Here is a 22,354-nt window from a genome sequence, read left to right on the forward strand (position 1 = left end):
GGGGATAGCCTTGTCAAATGAGCAAATGTATACATCCAAGTAGCATTTTTTGACGTCTGTGTTGGCATGTTAAAGCCAGAGCTATGGGCTCTGTCACTGTTCGTTTATCAGAGGATATTGACTGTTTCAGTGGGCATAATGCAAGTTCTGACTAAAACATTAAAAAATCCTGCTGCAATAAAAATAACGAAAAGACATTACTTTGGCTATATGATGAACGTATGACCAAGAACTGTACATGTGATGATTCAGTTTATTTCCTCACACTTCACAGTGCAAATGCTCCATAGGGGACGAAATGATACACCAAACAGCCAAAAGCATGGGTGGCAAGATAAATTTCACCCCTGGGCTGAGCGAACAACCATTCGATGTATATTTTAAAACATTGGTAACAATAGGTCCTCCAGAAAGTTGCTCAATCAAGTCAGGCAAAAAAAGAACACTGTCTGATAGTCAGAAACGTTCAAAGATCCAAGCTTTGATAGGGAGCTGAGTAAACATGATGAAAGAACAGAATGGGAGTCAGACACTAAGTTCGAAGATCAGGAGGAAGCCGAGGAATTAGCAAAATTAGAAAGGAAAGACCAAGACCTACAGGAAAATACTAGGGAAAACACTAGGGCATCAAAGGACATGAGATTAGAAGTATTAAGGGATTTAGTGAAGCACTCGGACAATATGAGGTGACTGTGGGATGAGTGTAAGGAGAAAGAAGGGGAAATAAAAAGGGAAGAGGAGAAAACACAAAGGGACGAAGCAGAGAAGGAAAGGCTAAAGGAGGCAGGCCACAGCCGCTGCATCAGAGGATGAGATAAAGCCAACAACGGTAAAATTGCGCTGGCTAAGGCTATGCCCCTTAGAAAAGCAACAGGGTTTAACAAGACAACCCCTATTATGTGAGTGGATGTCCTGTGGACGACTGCCGAGTTGCACAACCTTGCTGTGAATTAACCTGACATAAGGGAAGATCCAGAGGGTTTGTGGAAAAGGACAGAGATAATGCTGAGGTTAGGGAAACTGACCCTCTGAGATGCTGAACAGTTGTTTTCTATTATAATGCCTCCAGGTGTATGGAGGCCAATAAGGGATAAGGGTGACACAGTATTAAAAATTAATTGGACTGAATTGATAGCGGACAGTAATGACAGAAAGGGGGGAGTATTGACTGCTGGACCTACCTGAACAAATATTGACCAAAATGAAGAAATTAATGCCCCAATGAAGATAAGATTACCAGAAACGGAATAATTGTAAACAAGAAACAGGACACAAGGTAGTCTTTATTTTGCCAGGATACAGAAGGTATTTACATTGTGCAGTGGGCTTCATCCTGCCAATGTGACAGTCCAGCATACCCTGAGTTCACACTTTGTGAACAATGTACAGGATATCAACAATCAGGGCCTGATTTACTGGACAAATAACGTTAACTGTAATTATCAGACACAAAGGGGATCTGCATTCTTATCCACCATCTCCCACAAAAATGCGGACCACTACTGCTCATTCAAGTGGCCATATGTCCAATTTATCCCAATGTCACTAAACTGCAGCGTAAGAATTCCCACCAAAAAGTAGAAAGGTGAAACAAATGTAAGAGGAATTGTAGGAAAAAAAGTGTGAATGGAAAGAAAGCACCTCACGGTAGCAACACCAAGGGGGGACTGGCTAGTTGGTACTCGCTAGCACACCCACACCGTAAGATCATCAACAACCAACCAGACCCCACAAAACCTCTTTAAGAAAAATGGCAGGCCGATGTAGGGGAGCTGGTTGAGGCAGATTGGCAGGAAGCACTTGCATCCCCACGGGAAGTGGTGATTCCTTCAAAATTAAAGCTAGTGCAGTTAAAAATACTCCATCTAATCTACTACAAAAGAGTAACCCTGCAGAAGATAGGGAAGACTGATAGCCAACTCTGCTTAAGGAATTGCAGGGCAATCAGTACCTTCTACCATATATGGTGGGAATGCCCTGAGATAGCGACATATTGTGGAGCAATTATGCATACAATTACACAAGTTAGCGGAGCCACTGTGTCTCCAGAACGCAAGAGATGTCTGCCAAACATCTGGGAACCAACAGATCTTTACCATGCGGCTCAAGACTGGGCAACACTGGGGAGCCCAAGCTGCTGCAACACATCGGGAATGGTTTGGCGATATGGACGGAGCCATGGTGGTATAGAAGGCAGTATATACACATAGAAGTTGCTCTAGGAAGTGGAAGCAGGTATGGGGAAAGTGGAACAACTTCAGAGGGAATATTTGTGCTCCACCGCCAGACGAGTCAGCAACGGACATCAGTGAATAAAGGAAGCGGAACAGTGTTCATCACTTACTTATATTTTCAATGTAATGGTTGTATAATCCTCCAGAAGAGGCTGTTTGGGATATGAAGCATCTATGTATACCTAATAATCTGTAACCGAACTGCTGCAAGTTAACCGATGATACAATAAAAGATATATATTTTTTTTAAAGAATAACGCTACCCACTATCTAGGTTAACTTATTTGTTGCACATTTCCTTGTATTTTGTAGCAATACGAAACCATTTGGGTGTATATGCATTATATAACTGCCAATATATTCATCCATTCACTCATTCTTTGATGCCCATGACATGGGATTAAATCCCTACTAACGGTATTCCCTGGCTGGTCATGGGGAAATCAACCATGGCCTCTGTAGCCAGAGCTGTGAGCTCCTACTTTCCCAAGTGATCTTATAACACTCCCTCATCAACAACTGCACACTGCTTGGCTATGCAAGATGCATACAAAACCTCAGGACACCACCGCGCCGCACGGCCACCAGCTGTGTGAGTGCCCCTCGCTGCTGCTCGCAGCCTCGTTGTGCCTCGTTGTGTTGTTGTTCTGCCGCCCCACCTGCCTGCCTCGCTGCTCCCTGCCCCTCCGCCGTGTGTTTGTATAAACATTGTGGTTCTGGTGTATATTTTTGATTGCCTTCTGTTTTCCTCTGCTGTTGTCCCCCTGTGCCTGTGTGCGTGTGCGTTTTATATAGCCTTGTGAAAAATTATTGTATTGCCTTGTTTAAAGTTATTGTAGTCCCCCTGTGCCTTGCCCACCCCGCTCCCCGCTTCCCGCCGCCGCTCACGCGGCCACGCCCCCTTTTGCTTTGTGTCCACCCCGCTCCCGCCTCCCAGCTGCTCCTCCCTCCCACTTAGCTATAAATGGCAACCGCGCGTATGCGCCGATTGTGCGCCGAAGGCGCGCCAAAGGCAAGCCCGTCTGCGCCCGTCCGTGCATGGACCGCGCCCAGTGCCAGGACCTCTGGCCCCCACCGATGCAAGTCGACCCGACAGACCTACGACACCGCGGCCCTCAACGCACTCAATGCCGGCCGAAACCCCACCTGCTGCCGGGCCGCCCCGAGACGCATTCACGGACCCTTCTCCTGCACAACCTGCAAGTTCTCCTGCCTCCGAATATGCTCCGCGCCTGCCAAGCCAAACTCCAGCAGCGACCTCAAGTGCATCCTGCTCAACACCCGCTCCGTCCACAGACACGCCGTGGAACTCTGGAACCTCCTCGACACAACATCACCAGACATCGCCTTCGTCACTGAAACATGGATGAACGCCACCTCAGCACCCGACATCGCCATCGCCATCCCGGATGGATACAAGATCATCAGGAGGGACCGCGTCAACCAGACCGGAGGAGGCATCGCCATCGTCCACAAGAACACCATCCGCATCACGACCGACGCCGACGACACCTTCACCACCGCCGAACACCTCCACTTCCAGATTCACACCGACCCAAAGACGACGGCACCCTCATCTACAGACCCCCGGGACCATGCACGCAATTCAGCGAAGACATCACGGACTTCATCAGCCCACACGCCCTCCCCTCCGCCGACTACATCCTCCTAGGGGACCTCAACTTCCACCTGGAGAACAACAAGGACTGCAACACCGCCACCCTGCTGGACAACCTCGCCAACCTCGGACTCAAGCAACTGGTCAACACCCCCACCCACTACGCCGGCCACACGTTTGATCCCGTCTTCTCTTCCAGCAAGCACATCAGCTTAAGCCACTCCACCGGACTCCACTGGACCGACCACAGCTGCGTCCACTTCAGCTTCAGAAAAACCACAACCCACCACCACCCGCAACAGGTTCCTCACAGGAGCTGGAGCAAGATCACCGCGGACCAGCTCATCACCTCCCTCAGCCAGAACCCACCTGCCAGCACATCGGACGCCAACGAAGCAGCCCGCAACTTCACGCAGTGGCTGACCGCGTGCGCCGACGACCTCGCACCATTGAAGAACCCTCCCAGCAGACCTAGAAGCAAGAAAGCCCCATGGTTCACCGACGAATTCAATGACTACAAGAAGACCTGCCGCACCCTCGAGAAAGCCTGGCTCCTCGACCAGACCGCTGACAACATGAGCGCCCTCAAACACGCCACCCACAAGCACCACCAGCTCATCCGCACCACCAAGAAAAAATCACTGAAGGAGCGACTGGACAACAACGCCCACGACAGCAAGGAACTCTTCAGCATCGTCAAGGAGTTCTCTAACCCCAGCACCGGCAACAACGACATCACCCCTTCACAAGACCTCTGCGACTCCCTCGCCTCGTTCTTCCACCGCAAGATTGCCGACATCCACAACAGTTTCGGCGCACCATCCACGCACCCAACCAACGAACCAACGAATCCCACCACCACCCTCCGCACCTGGACCACGGTGACCACCGAAGACACAGCCCGCACGATGAACACCATCCACTCCGGCTCTCCAACCGACCCCTGCCCCCACCACGTCTTCAACAAGGCCGACTCCACCATCGCACCCCAACTCCGGGACGTCATCAACACCTCCTTCAACACTGCCACCTTCCCGGAGAGCTGGAAGCATGCCGAGCTCAGCGCCCTACTGTAGAAACCAACAGCGGACCCCACCGACCTCAAAAACTTCCGCCCCATCTCGCTCCTCCCTTTTCCTGCCAAAGTCATCAAGAAGATCGTCAACAAACAGCTTGCCGCCTTCCTCTAGACAAACGGATCCCTCGACCCCTTGCAGTCCGGTTTCAGAGCAAACCACAGCACCAAAACCGCCCTCATCACAGCCACCGACGACATCCGAGCCCTGCTCGACAACAGGGAAACAGCGGCACTCATCCTCCTGGACCTCTCCGCAGCATTCAACACTTTCTGCCACCGCACCCTAGTCCAACGCCTCGGCAACACCGGCATCCAAGAGAAGGCACTGAAGTGGATCATCTCATTCCTCGCCGGAAGAACACAGAGAGTCCGCCTCCCCCCGGTTCGATCTGAGGCCACCGAAGTCATCTGTGGCGTCCCGCAAGGATCATCACTCAGCCCCACCCTCTTCAACGTCTACATGAGACCTCTTGCTGCCATCGCACGCCAACACAACCTCAACATCATCTCCTATGCCGACGACACCCAGCTGATTCTCTCCCTCACCAGAGACCCCGACACCGCCAGAACCAGCCTACACGAAGGGATGAAAGACGTCGCCGAGTGGATGAAGAACAGCCGCCTGAAACTGAACTCAGACAAGACGGAAGTCCTCATCCTGGGACCATCACCCTCCGCCTGGGACGACTCCTGGTGGCCCCCAGCCCTGGGCACCGCCCCCAAGCCAACAGACCACGCATGCAACCTGGGCTTCATCCTGGACTCCCTCTCGATGACCAGACAAGTCAACGCCGTATCCTCATCATGCTTTCACACCCTTCGCATGCTTCGCAAGATCTTCCGATGGATCCCGACCGAAACCAGGAAGACGGTCACCCAGGCCCTCGTCACCAGCCGACTGGACTACGGAAACACCCTCTACGCCGGAACCACAGCCAAGCTACAGAAAAGACTCCAACGCATCCAGAACGCCTCCGCCCGACTCATTCTGGACATCCCCCGTCGCAGCCACATCTCCGGCCACCTGAGGGACCTACACTGGCTCCCCGTCGACAAGAGGATCACGTTCAGGCTCCTCACCCACGCACACAAGTCTCTCCACGACCTGGGCCCCAAGTGCCTCAACGACCGCCTGACCTTCTACACGTCCACCCGCCAGCTACGGTCTACCAGCCTCGTCCTCGCCACTGTACCACGCATCCGAAGAGCCACCGCCGGAGGCAGATCCTTCTCCTACCTGGCGGCAAAGACATGGTACTCCCTTCCCATCCACCTTCGGCTGACCCAGGACCACCTCGCCTTCAGGAGACAACTCAAGACCTGGCTGTTCGAGCAGTAGCGGACCCCTTCCCCAAGCGCCTTGAGACCCTTCCGGATGAGTAGCGCGCTATACAAATGTTGTGATTGATTGATTCATTGATTGTATCCAAGTTACTACTCCACAACCCAACAAAGACAAATTCACATCAGAGCACTGCGTAATTCCCCACATCCATCCCTGTTCCCCCCTCCCACCTCCTACCCATCCCAGCAACACAATCTAGGTACTAGATTGACCGCAAAACACTCCCACATACATTGGAAGCTCCAGAAGTGACTGTCTTCTATCTCTCCAACCCCAGACACTACATTCACAGTCATTCAACTAACTGAATGATGCTGTCACCCCATTTAGAATTTCTCTTACTACTTTAGCATCTCAACATCCTATAGTCATCCCCACATTAGTACCTTGTATGCAATCACAAGTACACAAAATGAAAACAAAAATCAATAAAATGATCACCTCCCAGTTTTTAAGCCATTCCTGGAAGACCTATTTTCACGGGATTCTGAGTTGGGTGCATTTCTGCCCAATATTCTCTCCTCCCCTTAGAGCTGCAGATTCCAGGTGCATCAATAAGTCTAGGGGTCGAAATACTCCCCATTACATTTCTTTAGGGAATAACATTTGGGAATCTGTGTTTCTGCACAAATCATCCCATGCCCCCACCCCTCCTGAAATCTCAAGGTGTAACACCACCAAGTGCAATGGCAACGAGGCCTGTAACTCTTCCTACCAGCCCCATTATGACTACACAAAGCAAACAGAATAAGGTCTATTGGCATAGGAGATTTGGGAGAATAACATGTGGGAATCAGTATTTCAATACCAATTTCAACTTTATCCTTAGTGCTTCATCTGGAAAGTGTGGATGCTTTCAGCACATCTTGAATACCATTGGGACTGTTACCTCCGATTTCCGACCCTATTGAGAGTATTTGGAATCTCAAATAGAGGCCTTCGTGGACCAAATTTTCCTTATTAAATTACAAAATGATTTTGTCCCTACATTTCTATCCTTACTGAAACCCCCAGACTGTCCATCCAGCATTGACTTTACACAAAGTAATCACACAATGATCAAACACAAATGAAACATTTTTCATTAACGACTTGAACATCACAAATTCCTAACACTCCTTTCACAATTCACCACTTATTTTTTCTGACCCAGCTGTATTCTCTGCAATCTACACCTTTCAGACTCACTTCGCATGCAAAACACTCACCAGCAGCGGCACCACTGACTCATCTTGCGTCTCCTTCCAAACTGAATTTTAACCAATTGTTTGATCATCGCATATAAACAGATCTCCAAAAAAGAGATCCATACGGAGACTGCTGGCTATTCCACAGCCCCCCAATGTGGAACACAACCGGATGATGAAGCATACTGCCTTGATGGCTGAGGATCAGTGCATCTTAGGTAAGAATAACCCTTGGATCTACAATATGAGGCATTATATAGGTTAATTTACCTTTGTATGTTTTTCCTTCTGAATGCTACATAATGTTTTGGTTATAGCAACTCTACTGACTGGATCTGACCACTTAATCTCATCAGAACTCTTGAAAGTCTGCACTTTAGAGTAGATGGTATCTCATCCAATGCTCACTACAATCGAGGGGGAAGATGAGAAGAATTCTACATCTGACCTCAAAGATATACTACACCATGGTCTACAAAATAAGCACCTTTCCTTAGAGAAATTTAATTTATTAAATGAAGAGCTTGCAAACCTCTCAGCAAGGATATAAGGGCTACATTTTCAGGAAGAATTCTCCACTATGGCTACTAAACCCAAGGTAGAAAGTACACTGGAAGTCAACCCTAAGATGGAGAGCTTCATAATAAAGTACACCAGGGACTCCAAGAAAGACCATCACAGACCGTGGATTTCATACCAGAACACCCTCCTTGCACTTTCTGGCATAGACTAAGATCATAAAAATGGCAGACGACGCCAGGGCCTTTAAAACCCTGTCAGACCTGGAGTTCCTAATGGACTTGGTCCAACATATGATCAGCATATTAGGTCAAATGAACTGTACTATCTCAATAGATCATAACAAACTGCATCTGCTAAAGACGGCCACAAACATAGGTCTCTTCTTTAGGAATATTTTGTCAAAAAGATTTGGAAAATCTTAGGCATGTACACCGCCTCCGAACAAAGAATTTTCCCTCTCCTTGGCCCGACAGGTCAATGCTGTCGCCTCCACCTGCTTCAACACCCTCTGCATCCTCCGCAAGACCTTCAAATGGATCCCCCCTGAATCAAGGAAGACCGTCACCCACGCACTAATAACCAGCAGACTGGACTACGGAAACGCTCTCTACGCCGGGATCAACAAGTTGTTGCTCCGCAAACAACAAGTTGTTGCTCCGCAAACTCCAGAACATACAGAACACTGCAGCCAGACTCGTCCTCGGCATCCCTCGACACGAACATATCACCCAACACCTGCGTAACCTCCACTGGCGAGTAACCTTCAAGATTCTCATCCACGCCTACAAATGCCTCCACAACTCTGGACCTCAACATCTCAACGACAGAATCTCCTTCCACGTACCCAAGAGGAACCACCGATCTGCCGACCTTGCCCTTGCCGAACCCCCACGCATCCGCAAGGCAAGAACAGGTGGAAGAGCCTTCTCCTATATCGTGGCCAAGACCTGGAACGAGCTGCCAATCAACATCAGATTCGCCCCCACCCTGCACATCTTCAGGAAGACCCTCAAGACCTAGCTGAGGAAAAGCGTCCTTCTTGTCGGCCTTTATTTTGTGTCAGGACTCCATTATTTTTGAATTGCCATTTCGTGTCAAACACCCCTGCACGACCCTCCTGGTCGTTTCTGCTAATGTCTGATGAAACTCTAAACTGTCACGACCACCCTGCCCTTCCTGCTCCTTGTGGTTGAGCCAATTTTGAAAAAGGGAACAAAGAATTGGCCTCACCACCCTCGGATTGAACTCCTGCTCACATCCACCCTGTTTCGCAAGACTTAGTCACGCCACCGTCCCAGAACTTGTTTCTTTCACATATCCTGTTGTTCAAGACCTGTCCGTTCTCTCACGTACATATCCTGTTTTGCAAGACCTGTCCGTAATATTTTGTACCATCTGTTGCAGCACCGTCCTGCCTGAACAAAGAATAGTGTATCTGCATTCTGACTCGGAGGCGCCAGGCCCCCACCCAAACTGGTTTCTTAAGGTGGGAAATGTGTATATAAGGCCTGTAAGCTGCGGAGTGAAGCAGCAGCCTCCTCTTTCTTGTCTCCGACGAGCTTGGGACTATTTGAATAAAACTTGGTTCCACCTTCAGACGAAGGCTCCTGTGTCTCTTTTTTCTATATAAGGAGGGTATGGAAGACCTGGGCGGTTCCCCCGCCGCCGAGACCCAGTAAGTGGGTAAAAACCGTTCTTCATAGCTCTTCAAGTGATCTGAGCTGCTCCCTCCCCCAGCGCCTTGAGACATTCACAGGTGAGTATGTGCTTAAAATTCCCTGATTAATTAATTGATAATTTGTTTATGAACGGAATTAACGGAATTGGGTTATTTTACAGTGTCTGCAGAAGCTTTACAATTCAATGTTGGAAATAAACAACTTAGATGTTTTAGCTCGTTAGCTTGAGTGCAATGGTCGCCAAGTGTGGGAGATCTATTGTTTATTGTTTTGACCCTCCTTTTCCTTACTAGGCACATAACTGATCTACTCACAGATGTAGTATTTTATTCCAACACCAGGTCAAAAACGGGTAGGAGGGCTGATGCCTTCTGACCTGGGAATTAAATAAATACAGTATAATTTTTCAAATACCTTGTTTGTACAATCCCTAAATAGTGATAATTTATGAACGGGCTAGAAACAGTTTTCAATATAACGCAATATACATAAGGGAAGCTTAGCCCCTACACGCCAAGGGATCTGGCATCAACTCAAGTAAGCGCCTTTAAAAAAATAAACACACAAGCCCTATACGTACCTATATCACTTGCACCACTGGGGGAGAAGGATCAGGGATTACTTTTACAACTAATATTTGCAGCTTTATCATTTGGGGTCTAGGCAAGAATGAAAGTGGCATTAGTGATACTATCAAAATCAGCTTGAGCAGAAAACACTATAGAATAGGGTAACGCTTAATGTGCGTTTCACTTTTGAATAACTACACGGGTTGCACCGCTTGAAACGCAAATGAACACTTTAAAATTCGTAAAGGGGAACTTATGTGCCACCAGAATGCTACACTCGTATCTTTGCTGAGTTCATGGTTTGTGTTTTTCTACACAATTTATGGTGGAGAAACACGAGCATGTTACCTGCTGGCAGCTCGACTTCTGCATCACTGAACTCAACCTGCTGGCAGCTCGACTTCTGCATCTCTGAACTCGTAGGCATAGCTGCCAAGGTTCCAGATTGCTATGCGTGACTCTTTTATAATTTCAGTGTAATTATGAGTGACATATCATCGTCTAGGAGTGACACTTTCTCGCAAGTAAAATCACGCAATAAATATGAAGGAAACAAATAAATACAAGAAATTACACCCATATGGTTGAGGGGAAAAGTTAAGAAGAACTTGAAACAGGTGCAAAACAACTGATGTTTGCAGCATGCATATAAACCCTATGAGCTAGTTTATGGAGATTCAAAACTGCTACTAGACTAGTAACTCTCCAGCTGGAGCTTTAACACTCATGTCTATGTCCATCACCGCTTCTCCCAGCTCAGCCGCAGCTCACTAGTACTTGGCTTGGCGCAAGATCTTCACATCGCGAGGGGGCTGCGGGCAGGATCTTCGTAGAGTTGGCCGCGGATGCTATCATTATGCCAGAAGCTTGGAAGGCACTATCTTTACGCTACAAGAGGGGTAGACATGATTTTCGACGGATGTCTGCAAGCATGAGTTTCACATCAGCATTTAGGGGAACAACACCTGTCGCACCAGAGATGCTGCTGGTGCGATGTTCACACAACAGGCTCCTGCAAGCACGGTTTTCGCAGCAGAGGTGCTAGCGAGTGTGGGCTGCACACATTCTGCGGCCACAATCTTCATTGCAGACACATCTGCTCTGGAAGATGCTTTTATTGCGCAAACGGAGATGACGTCGAAGGTCAGAGACTTTTCTTTTTAACGGTTCCAATCTCAGGTGGAAGGAATCCTTGGAGAAGGCAATATAACTGAACAATAACCCCGGCTCTGCTCCCCCGTGGGTTGGCGCGGCAATGATTCCATCACGCCCTGGCACGAAGCACGCCGCTTCCATTGATTCTCCTCAAATGTAGTCCTCTGCGCTGAAGGGGTAGCAATCCGGTTTACGGTTGCGAACAAAAAACAAGAGGGATTAGAGCAAAAATCAAACGAAAAGGAGCTGTGCAGCTGTGTCTGAAGTCCTGCAGTTGCCCCGGGGCAGAAGCAGGCATCCACTTCTGTCATTAGGGCTGATTGCAGCAAAAAGACAGAAGTGGATGCCTGCTTGTGCCCTGGGGGACCGACATAAAATAACATGCGCTGCGCCTCACGCTGGCAGCAGGGGAGAGGGAGAGAGGAAGGGGCATGCGCCTGCTTCCCTTACCCTTGAAACTTAATTACACACATATGGTGTCAGCGCTCAAGCCCGCAAGGGAATAGCCACACGTGCATACGTTGCCATTGAAGGCAAAGGAAAGCATGCACTGTCGTGGCTTAAAAAGGGGACCGATGGCTAGAGGTCTCCTCCTATGCAGCACATGCGGGCTGCGTAGACGAGACTTAAAAACACGATGCCATTAGGGCCCTAACCTGGTGTGGTGGATTCCAAATATACAATACTGCGCGGGACAAGCGTTTTTGTAGCGACAACCTAGGCAACTATTGACAAAGAAGAGAGTGCCGTGCTGAATATAAACAATGATTATGTTACATTCCATCAGCGCCTCACAGTTATAATGTGTGCTTCTTTTTGTTGGGTGCTCTGATATGTGCTTGGAGGTGTATAGACGCCATTCCACACACGACCATTTGTTTAAATTGCAGTTATTGTAACACCATCATTGCCAACTTAGAGGGGAAGAACACCGTAGGACAGGATAACAACAAATATGAAGTATGCAATCGATTTACTTAACTACGTATTTATTTAGGTATTCTTATCTACTCATGTGTCTCGTATTCCGCAAAAAAGGGCTTTGGCCTACGGCCTATTTTGGAAGAGGATACCCACCCTTCTCTGGGATTATTCGCTTTTATATCAGTTAAACTGTAAAATAAAAATTTGATTTTGAAGTAAACAGTAACGGTTCTCAGTAATTGCTGTGGAGCAGGGGCTTATGTTTATGGAATTATTTAAACCAAACATTCGAACCATAAACAATAGTAAACTGCTGTCGCTTGCAGTCCCATCCCTAAATCTGCACCAGCCCCTCCGATCGCTCAAACTGTTCCTCTGCCACTGCAGGCCTAATTCAGAGCAGAGACGTCACCTCTGGTGTGCACTTAAAGCCAGAACCATCCCGCTTCAAGGAGCAGTGAACACATTCCAGTGAACACACCACTCCATGGTGCAGTGAACAGATTCCAGTGAACACGCCACTCCATGATGCAGTGAACACATTCCAGTGAACACGCCACTCCATCGTGCAGTGAACACATTCCAGTGAACACACCATGGTGCAGTGAATACATTCCAGTGAACACGCCACTCAATGGTGCAGTGAACACATTCCAGTGAACACGCTACTTCAAGGTAAAGTGAACACATTCTAGTGAACATACCACTCCATGGTGCAGTGAAAACATTCCAGTGAACACACCACTCCATGGTGTAGTGAAGACATTCAAGTTAACACGCCACTCCATGGTGCAGTGAAACTGTTCCAGTGAACACGCCACTCCATGGTGCAGTGAAACTGTTCCAGTGCACACGCCACTCCATGGTGCAGTGAACACATTCCGGCAAATTCACCAGGCATGATGCAGTGCGCACATTCCAATAAATACGCCACGCATGGTGCAGTGAACACATTCAGGTGAAAACGCCACTACGTGGTGCAGTGAAAACATTCCAGTGAACATGCCATTCCATAGTGCAGTGAACACATTCCAGTGAACACACCACTCCGTGGTGCAGTGAACACATTCCAGTGAACACGCCACTCCATGGTGCAGTGAAACATTCAGTGAACACATTCCGGCGAATTCACAAGGCATGATGCAGTGTGCACATTCCAATAAACACGCCACGCATGGTGCAGTGAACACATTCCGGTGAACACGCCACTCCAAGGAGCAGTGAACACATTCCAGTGAACATCTATGCATGGTGCAGTCAACACAGTCCAATAAACACACCACGCATGGTGCAGTGAACACATTCCGGTGAACACACCACTCCATGGTGCAGTGAAAACATTTCAGTGAACACGCCGCTCCATGGTGCAGTGAACACATTCCAGTGAACACATTCTAGCGAATACACCATGCATGATGTAGTGCGTACATACCAATAAACCCGCCACGCATGGCGCAGAGAACAAATTCCGGTGAACACACCACTCCATGGTGCAGTAAAAACTTTCCAGTGAACACATTCCGGTGAATTCACTAGGCATGATGCAGTGCGCACATTCCAATAAACATGCAACGCATGTTGCAGTGAACACATTCCAGTAAACACACCATCCATGGTGCAGTCAACACATTCCGGTGAACACCTATGCATGGTGAAGTCAACATATTCTAATAAACCCGCCACGCATGGTCCAGTGAACACATTCCAGTGAACACACCACTCCATGGTGCAGTGAACACATTCCGGAAAACAAGCCACTCCATGGTGCAGTGAACACATTGCAGTTAACACGCCACTCCATGGTGCAGTGAAAACATTTCAGTGAACACGCCACCCCATGGTACAGTGAAAACATTTCAGTGAACACATTCCGGCAAATTCACCAGTCATGATGCAGTGCGCACATTCCAATAAACACGCCATGCATGGTGTAGTGAACACTTTCTGGTGAATACGCCACTGCAAGGTGCAGTGAACACATTCCAGTGAACACACCACTCCATGGTGCAGTGAAAACATTCCAGTGAACACACCACTCCATGGTGCAGTGAAAACATTCCAGTGAACACACCACTCCATGCTACAGTGAAAACATTCCAGTGAACACATTCCGGCGAATTCACTCGGCAAGATGCAGTGCACACATTCCAATAAACACGCCACGCATGTTGGAGTGAACACATTCCTGTGAACACGCCATCCATGGTGCAGTCAACACATTCCGGTGAACACGCAACTCCATGGTGCAGTGAACACATTCCAGTGAGCAAGCCACTCCACGGTGCAGTGAACACATTCCAGTTAACATGCCACTCCATGGTGCAGTGAAAACATTCAAGTGAACATGCCACTCCATGGTGCAGTTAACACATTCCAGTGAACACATTCCAGCTAATTCACCAGGCATGATGCAGTGCGCACATTCCAATAAACACGCCAGGCATGGTGCAGTGAACACATTCAGGTGAAAACGCAACACCATGGTACACTCAACACAGTTCGGTGAACACCTATGCATGGTGCATTGAACACATTCCAGTTAACCCTCCATGCATGGAGCAGTGAACACATTCTGGTGAACACGTCACACATGGTGCAGTGAACACATTCCGGAGAACATGCGATACATGTTGCAGTGAATACATTCCAGCGAAAACACCACACATTGTGCAGTGAAAACATTCCAGTGAACACATTCTGGCAAATTCACTAGGCCTGGTGCAGCAAACACATTCCAATAAACACGCCATGCATGGTGCAGTAAAAACATTCCAGTGAACACTCCATGCAAGGCACAGTGAACACATTCCAGTGACACTCCATGCATGGTGCAGTTAACACATTCCAGTGAATATATTCTGGTGAACACCCAACGCATGGTGCAGTGAACACATTCGGGTGAACATGCCAAGCATGGTGCAGTGAGCACAAGGCCGGCTTTAGGGCAGTGCGACTGTTGTGGCAAAACTGGCCGCTGACCTGTGGAAGGGTGCTGACCTTTGGAGAGGGGTGGAGGGGCTGTGTTTAGCAATAACTTATGATTGGTAAAATTAGCTCCACTTTTTGTTTGGTGCTAGGGAGAGAACCCAAGAGACAGTCATGGGGTGTGGGAGTGCCAAAAAGATTTTCTCACTAGGCATCACCAGTGCTAAAGCCTGCCGCAAGTAAGCCCTCGCCTTGTCTTATTTTCCCCACAGTTCAACATGTTTATTGCCCCTATCTTCAGCTCAGCAACAGCTTATGGGTGCTCCACAAATACTAAGCACTCCAAAGGTCTTCATTCTATTTTATATGATTCAAAGTGCCCTCTGTGGCTGGACTTTGGGATTATTTACAGTGGCTGAGAATTTAGGAAAGCTGTTCTTGCTCTCTACTGGCTTAGCAATATGTTTATGTGTTCTGTTAAAAATCAGTTTTTACCTCTCGGTTATTTATATTTCACTGAGAGGATTGTGATTTGTAGAAGCTGCCATTCTCTGCAGAATTGTTTATGGTTCTGTGCTGAGTTAGGTGCTGTGCTCTCTCCTGCAAAGAGTTCTAGCCAACTGTAGCATCCTGTGACTAAGCCGACTAAGGAATATCAGTACACCACAGGGTGTGAATCTGAATTCCCAAAACATTCCTTAAGGCACTTCCATTTATCACCCAGCCTCCACTAGGCCCAGATTGGTTTAGTCCAATCTGGGCCTATCAGCCCCAGAGAAGATACCGCCCAAGGAGCTCCTGCCTATCTGTAGGTCTCAGAAGAGCATCAACCACCTGCTACAGGTGGCAACATGTCACCTTGCAGGCCCTTTGATGTCCTTAGTCAAAGTTCAAGGTGCCTTGCTCATCAATGAAACTGGTACCATACCAAGAGTACCAGGGTTACAAGCTGACAGGCGTGACAGGCATGTCTTAGGAGCATGGTCTACATGATGGTCTCGTGAGGCCAAGATGTGTCAGGGAAAGGCTTCTTGAAGGGGGCCAGTTTTATGTCATTCTTGAAAGAGATTGAGCTGCCAGTGCCCTCGGATCTAGGTGTGGGCCAGTTCAGATGTAGATTCTAGTCCATCATGTGTCATTATATTTCTTTGCATTGGGATTGCTGATCAATCTTACTGTGTTGGGGCCTAATTGATGTAGATGTTGGCACATGAATTAATAAGAAATCTAATGAACATTCTACTCAATTCCAATTGGATTTTTCAACGGAGTACTGACTTCATAAGAAGTTTATTGGTTTCAATCGGTATGTAATGCAGGTAGAAATAACCTTGTTTTTTTCGCCAGCACTAGAAGTCTAAAACCCCTATATTACAAAAACTACACAAGAAGGCATATCTAATTGGTATACTGAAATATTCACGAAGGGCAGTACTCAAAATGAGCATGATCTGTGTAAATATAAGAAATGTTTCTTCCAAGAAGTGGCAGGTTTGCGCGGTAAACTAAGAACAGAAATGCTATTTTATGTTTCTCAGTATTTGTCTGGGTTGCATTAAAAAGCCATGCTATTCATCCCATTTCCAAAGTGCAGATCAAAGATGCCCCTTAACTGCCCCGAAGTACCCTCTCTGAACTTTCTAAGTTTGGAAAATTCGTTTTTCTTATGTCACAAGACCCCGTGAAGGACAGAGAGTTCACTGTTCAAAAGTAAGCAACAGTGAAAGTTCGAGTTTCAAAAATAAAGGTTGTTAAAGTTCAAGGATCACCTATTGAAAGTCAATTGAAGTCAAAAGAACAACACAAATTGGCTTTGAGATACACTGTGATACAAAGCACGTGGCTAATACCAAACGAGCGAGGCATGTGCATGAAAAGTACATTCCCTAACGAATCGGATGGTAAATGTGGTGTGGTAGAGTATGTATTTTGTTGGGCAATATGCATCATCTCATTGCTGTCAAGTTTCTTTGGTCCGTACGTGACTGGTTATACCAGTGCAGATTTTTAGGTCTCGCGTTGCGTACTGCGCACATGCGCAGTCGAGATCGCGAGATTTTATGTTTTTAGGAGAACTTCACTAGCGAGGGTTAAGCCCCACCCCTCTTTGCCCATTGACTGGCCTCCTAAACGGTGGCCAGCCATTGGAGAAGAGGTCCTAGTGATGTTCTTCTTTCTCTTTAAGCCCCGTCCTTTTCAGATTGGGTTCCTTGACTTACTGCTGAAGTAAAAAGTTTCTTATCTTCTTTATGGGTCCAGACGGCCCCATAAAGAAGATAAGGAACCTTTTACCCCAGCAGGAAGTCGGGCGCCTAGTCTGAAAGGGATGGGGCTTAAAGAGAAACTTCTTTGCCCTGCCCCCTACCGCATAACTCCAAAGCCCCGAATGTATGTGACACCGCCTGTCTCTTCTGTGCCTGCTACATTGCTGTAAAACCCGCTCTGTTTAATTGTTTTTTATGGTGCGGGTGCCCACCCCGCGACTTTGCCCGCATTTATATTTTTAATTCCTAGCGGGTGCCCACCCTACGTTATAGCCGCCTATTTTTGTTATTTTAATTACGGGTGCCCACCCCGCTTTATATTTTGAATTAGAGAGAGCCTACCCCTTGTTTCCCTCGAGACTCACCGCCGCGGCCTGTGTGTCCAAACCGGACGTCAGGCACCTCCTGCCCGTGACGTGGGCAGGGCCTGAAATCCATTCGTAAGTGCAGGAGTCGGCAGCTGGGAGCCTCACTGGCTCCACACTAAGTCCCGGTCCCAAGATGGGGGGCCGGGTGAAACGGGGCCCTGGCGAGGCGGGGCTCCCCTGAGTAGGGAGAGCCCCGTAAGTGCGGCAGCCGGTGGAGAGTTAACGCAGCTGGGGCACGAGGCACATTGTTGGTGCCTGCCCCCACCGCATGTCAGCCCCGCGTGCAGATGCCCAGACAGCGATGGAACCCCCGCCGTTGAGTGGGGCTCAACATAGTCCGTGTTGGAAAGGAGGAGTCAGAGCGGCCCCGTCTGGCAGCGGGCCGCTCTGCCGTTGTTGGGCAGTTCCTGGAGTGCTCCACAGTCCTGTGGGGGCGGTTCTGTTCTCGTGTGGGGCAGTTGTTTTTAAGGGTCCCTCGAGTGGGGCTCACAGGCACGGTGGTGCCCATTCTCCCTGAGACTTCCCAGCGGCGCCGCAGTGGTAAGCCGCTGCAACGTGGGGGCATTTCTTCAGTGGGAGTCCCTAAGGGGGGCTCCCCCAAGCTCCGTGGATACCCAAACAAGTCTTTACAGCTGCCCCGCAGCTGCAACGTTGGGCATACCTTTGCTTAGAGCCCCAGTGAGGCCCCAGCAGGCACAGTAGTGCCAGGGCCCATTATAGAGGCATAGCTGCGCCGCACCAGCGCGGGCAGCTGCACCATTGATTTCGTCAATTAATTCAAAGTCAAAGAGAGGGGCTCAGGAGGCACACTGGTGCCAGGGCTCATTATACAGCCCAATGAAGACTACCGCTCCCAGAATGCACTCCGTTCATTAAACATCATGTATTTCAGTGACATGGATTTACCTACAAGCCACGTCTATCGGCTTCATAGATTTACCGATATAGGTCATGACCAATCTATGGTCAAAGTTTCTTCATTCTCTTTTAAGCCGAGCACTCATTTACTCAAAAAAGTGTCCTCTCCCCCGCACACCTCTTTGTGGCATCTGCTAAAATGCTTTAAAATGTTTTCAGTGTGTGACAAGACGGGCAGGCCTGGGAGTAGTGGGGCTTTTTTTAGGTCTCTGGCGGCCTTGTGACGCAGGGTGTTTACCTCAGCACCCAGTGATGGACTCCCGGGTGCACTGTAGCAATAAGCTGTCAGTGCCTCCACGGTGCCCCGGATGCTTCTTCACAAGTAACTTTTAAACTACATTGACTATTGGAATTATGCTCTGGGACTCTGTGTATGTGTGTGTGGCTCTGTGTTTGTGTGTGTGTGTGGCTCTGTGTGTGTGTGTGTTTGTGTGTGGCTGTGTGTTTGTGTGTGGCTGTGTGGCTCTGTGTGTGTGTGTGTCTATGTGTGTATGTGTGGCTGTGTGTGTGTGTGTGTGTATGTCTGGCTCTGTGTGTGTGGATGTGTGTGGCTCTGTGTATGTGTGTGTGTGTGTGTGTGTGTGTCTCTGTGTATGTGTGTGTGTGTGTGTGTGTGTGTGTGTGTGTGTGTGTGCGTGTGTGTGTGTGTGTGTGTGTGTGTTCAAATGCAATAGGTCTCGCATTTGCAAGAGATTAAGCTATTGGCATTGTAAATGACGATGCCATTTATTTACCTGTTTTCAAAACAAACACATAAATAAAAATGTTGTCATTTACAATGCCAATAGCTCTAACTTTTGCAAAGGCGAGACCGTTGCATTGTAAATTCTTGTTTTTTCTTAGAATTCTGAAGCTTTAAGGCCCCAATGAAACCAGGGCTACAAATCTCAGAATTCTAATAACAAAAAACGGGACTGACCCAACTAGTCATGCAAGGGCCTAGTAAACTTGGAGGTTGTGTTTCTTGTTGCAGAAGCGTTCTGCACAACCAACAGCCTGGTCACACAGGAAAATGATGAACACCGCCTGAGCAGGAACAACGGACAAAGTTGCAGGCACCATGTTATTGCGCCTGCCTCACTCACTCTGTGTCAGCAGTAGCGGCCCTTCGCTTTACTCTGAAGCAGAAGTCAGAGCGCTTCGAGGCAGAGAGTGCGCATGCGCACTGGGCAGATAAGCGTCTTGTCTGCACAGCCACCAGGACACCACCTTTTATTAAATTATTCGAGTCTCCTCTATGAAAAGCCGCACTTGCCAGCTTCTAATGCTTGTATGGTTAACTGAATCTTACACAGCACCGGTCTTTATTCCTGTAGACCCTACATGAAAAACACACCGTAGGTAACACACGAACGTCTGCATTCTGCAAACAAGAATATGACAGCTCGGGACGTAGCGGCTTAGCTGCAAACTGACCTTCCTGTGAGCTGCTGCAGCTGCACGCACGCTCTTCACGCCCGAAAGCACCGCCAATGAACTTGGACTTCAAGTACGGCACAGCGGGAAGGACAAACTTCTTCTGGACACATGCAACCAGTTAGTTAAAGTGCACCGGAAGCTGAGTGAGCGCCTGCAGTGCAGTGAGTCGTTTGGGTCGTTTTCGTTAAAATGGTAACTGTGGGTCCCGCCCCTTCACCGCTGCTCACATGTGCAGGGAGCCTGCGGCGGTGCCACGTCACGTTGACTCAACGAGCCTCCTGTGCACACAGAACTGACATCTTCAAAACAGGACTTCGTGAAGCAACCACCACGACAAGTAGACAGTTGATGAAAGCTTATTGCTGGTGATAGTTTTTAGGACTTCTAGAGGACCATGGCTGACACGCGAATGGTGCAGTGAGCATCCTGGGAAATCTCTGGGTAAAATGCTGAGTTGGGTGGTATCTACTGTATCTAGTGACTACCGGATGTGTAAAAATTTTCCCAAAAGCTTGTGATAAGTGCCATTTATCTCATCCGATGCGTATAAAAACCCACGGTATCGTTATTTATCAGGTGCAATAAATATTACCTTCATTTCAACAAACTTGTATTCAAGGCAAATGTGAGCCTATTAGGTCTTTACCAACTGAGTGCCAAGTGTACAAATATCTCTGTTGCGATGCTCAACCCTCTGAGCTGTCTTACAAGCTACTAAATGTACTCAATTGGGCTTTTAGCCTAGATCATGTGGTGAATCTATTTCTTTTTTGCAGTTTTGTTTTATTTTGAGGTTGTGTGGTGCTGTGTTGTGTCCAAAAGAGAGAAAATAATCCAAATTCAATCATCAAAGAGGAAGGAGGTTGGCCTCTTGAGCTATTTCCTGTGACTGCTGAAAACAGGCTACATGTCTCAGAGTGCCATGGGACTCTCACAAGCCTTGCAATGGTGGCACCATCTTGTGTTTCAGAGTGTTCCTATCCAGGCAATCAAGGAACTAAGGTTTTGCAGCAGGTCCCTTGTTGCCAGGAGACTGGAACTCATTGTGCTATCTGGAGTAATCAAAGACTTACTGACTACAGATAAGTATATTGGGATAATGCCAGAGACCACAGATTAGACTTTGACTTATGCGCTGTTACTAGAGTCATTATTTCTAAGGATTCCAAACTCTAATTTGTGCTTATTTTTTCACAAAAGGAGCAAGATGAATCCTCAACTTGTGTAGACTTTCGGAATGCGAAAGACAAAATGCTAAAATGGTTGTTACTTGTTGTCAGTATTGTAATTGTATTTATATAGTGCTTACTACCCCAGCCGAGGCGTTGAGGTGCTTTTCAGGAAGTAGCACGCTACTCTGGAACCCAAAAAGGATTAGAGGTGGATTAGTGTAGGGAAATATGTGTTAATGTGACCGGTGGACATGCAAGTCTGTTAGTTGGATTGAATAGGATAATCAGGGGCGTAGCTTCAGGAAGGGGAGGGTATTTGGGGTGTTACTCCCACCTGATAAATGTATTTTCTGAGGAATAGTTGGGTACAGGTACCTTCAGTCAGATATGGTGAGGTGTCTGTCGGATTTCACCTGGGATTTTTGCATGCACACACTGACAAAAACTCACACACTCTTTCTCATTTCTGTTTTAAAAGCCCCAAAAAATGTTGAATATTTAACAAAATATTGTGTTTCTCTCACTTAGTACTCATACCAATCCGCATTCCTCTCTCTTTCCACTGCCTCTTAAGCCCCTCTTGTGTGCCCTGCTTGTCCTGTAATGTATTTTAACATTATATGCCAGCATAATAGTCGGGAAATCTGAAGCTCATGCACCCCCCCCCCCCATCTTATGGACCAAGCTATGCCCCTGATGGTAATGAGGGGTTCGAAGAGGGACATGTCTAGAAAGAGCTATTTGGGATATCATAGTAGTAAGTCTTGGGAAAAGTAAAAGGAGAGATGGAGGAGGGAAGAGTCTCTAGAAAAGAATTAGGGAAACCATAGTAGTAACATGAGGTTTGGCATAAGTTAAAGGAGGAATATTTAGAGAAGAATTTAAAAAGCGTTACTTGGGAGATCATAGTAGTAAAATTAGGTTTGGGATGAGTCAGACACTGAAGGTAGACAATCTGATTGCAGACTACTTCTCGA

General features: G+C 47.8%; 1 protein-coding gene across 1 annotated transcript in view; it reads right to left on the reverse strand.

Moving 5' to 3' along the window:
• Positions 1-20,399, reverse strand: part of CPQ (carboxypeptidase Q) — a 2,019,872-nt gene extending 1,999,473 nt beyond the window's left edge. Inside the window, exon 1 of the mRNA XM_086966033.1 lies at positions 20,203-20,399. The gene's annotated coding sequence lies outside the window, so the exon portion shown is untranslated. The remainder of the gene's footprint in view (positions 1-20,202) is intronic.
• Between the last annotated feature and the right edge of the window lie 1,955 nt (positions 20,400-22,354).

Source organism: Lissotriton vulgaris, chromosome 4_1 (assembly GCF_964263255.1).
Source record: "Lissotriton vulgaris chromosome 4_1, aLisVul1.2, whole genome shotgun sequence".
NCBI lineage: Eukaryota > Metazoa > Chordata > Amphibia > Caudata > Salamandridae > Lissotriton > Lissotriton vulgaris.